The sequence below is a fragment of the Notothenia coriiceps genome, unplaced genomic scaffold (genome assembly GCF_000735185.1).
Source record: "Notothenia coriiceps isolate Sejong01 unplaced genomic scaffold, NC01 NC01_scaffold00026424, whole genome shotgun sequence".
Taxonomy (NCBI): Eukaryota; Metazoa; Chordata; class Actinopteri; order Perciformes; family Nototheniidae; genus Notothenia; species Notothenia coriiceps.
In genome coordinates this window covers 1126202-1126734 of record NW_011359125.1, presented here as the reverse complement: position 1 = coordinate 1126734, position 533 = coordinate 1126202, and positions in this window count along the sequence as shown.

Below are 533 nucleotides of genomic sequence, written 5' to 3'. Positions count from 1 at the left end.
GTCACTTATTGAGAGGAGAGAGAGTAGAAACATGGAGATAGAAATACATGAATGAGTAAAGACGGTCTTCCTGGTTGAACTTGCGCTGAGCTTCATATAGCCTTGGAGTTGCAGTGGATAGGCAAATTGCTGTTTGACCAAAATTAGCAGCCTTTGAACTGTGAATAGTTATGTGAGAGGATACAAAGTAGTAGAGGCTACTGTGAGAGTGAAAATACTTTGGTTACTATTGTGATATCGCTTTTTATTAAAAATGAATCTCGTGAAGCAGATCAAGAACATGCTTCTTGAGGTGGGATCGTTATTTAGAGTTGTCATTGACATGCAAGTTGTTGGCAGTCACCCATTCAGAATATANGTGGGTCCAAAGTCAGTGTTAGGGGGGCACTGCCCCCCCACCCCTAGAACCGCCCCTGGTCTTATGGCTCCATCGTGTGGCAGCCACAGTACTATATATTGTTTGTTTTTCACCAGTCCCATAGTGATTCTGTTTTACCTATGCTTCTCTTTAGTTTTTTGGTCACGAGTCACTT